This window comes from Carlito syrichta, unplaced genomic scaffold, assembly GCF_000164805.1.
Source record: "Carlito syrichta isolate Samal-C Ts95f unplaced genomic scaffold, Tarsius_syrichta-2.0.1 Scaffold315826, whole genome shotgun sequence".
Taxonomy (NCBI): domain Eukaryota; kingdom Metazoa; phylum Chordata; class Mammalia; order Primates; family Tarsiidae; genus Carlito; species Carlito syrichta.
Genome location: NW_007259922.1, coordinates 465,292 through 466,180, shown reverse-complemented (window position 1 = coordinate 466,180; position 889 = coordinate 465,292). Strand labels below are relative to the sequence as shown.

At 55.7% G+C, this 889-nt stretch overlaps 1 protein-coding gene across 1 annotated transcript in view; it reads right to left on the bottom strand.

Moving 5' to 3' along the window:
* NT5C (5', 3'-nucleotidase, cytosolic) overlaps positions 1-889 on the bottom strand; it is a 5,009-nt gene that overhangs the window by 2,525 nt on the left and 1,595 nt on the right. The window lies entirely within an intron of this gene.

The window sequence follows — 889 nt, the reverse complement described above, 5'->3', positions numbered from 1 at the left end:
GGATGACAGGCCGAGCCGCCGAGCCCGGGCACTCATCCCACCTGACGGCTCGCACTCCTTGGCCTCGTTAGTTTGTCGCTCCCCCCAGCTAGAGATTGAGCCTGTTGACCCGCCCCTGGCCTCTGGACCGGCTTTGGGACCTTCTTTAGCCGGTAGACTGTGGCAGCGGTGACACGTGCCTCCTGAGGTGCGGCCTCACGTGGTCTTGCGCTTGCTGCCTTGGTGCTCTTAGAAGCCTCTGCCTGCCAGGCACGGTAGCTCAACCTGTAATCACAGCACTTGGGGAGGCCACAGGTTTGAGACCAGCCCGGGCAACTTGGCGAGACCTCATCTCTACAATACATCAAGAAAAAAAGGAGGCAGGTGTGGTGGCGCATGCTTGTAGTTCCAGGTACTTGGAAGGCTGAAGCAGAAGGATCGCCTGAGCTCAGCAGGTCAAGGTTGCGGTGGCCGTGAGCGTGCTACTGCACTCCTGTCTGGGAGAGAGAGAGACTCCAGCTCAAAAAAAAAAAAAAAAAAAAAAAGATTCATAGTGGAAACCATAACTCAGACCAGTAAAACCTGTGTCAGTATGTGCAAGGCTAACCTATTTCCATTAACATTGAAAGGGATTCTGTAGAACACCTGTAGATTCCCCACTCTACAAATGCTTTATAAACACATGGAGAAGCCGGGCTCCGTGGCTCAGCCTGGAATCCCAGCGCTTTGGGAGGCTGAGGTGAGTGGATCGCCTGAGCCCACGGGTTCGAGACCCGCCTGGGCAACTTGGCGAGACCACATCTCCACAATAAATCAAAAACTTAGCCGGGGATGGTAGCGCACGCCTGTAGTTCCAGCTACTCGGAAGGCTGAGGCGGAAGGATCGCCGGAGCCCAGCAGGTCGAGGCTG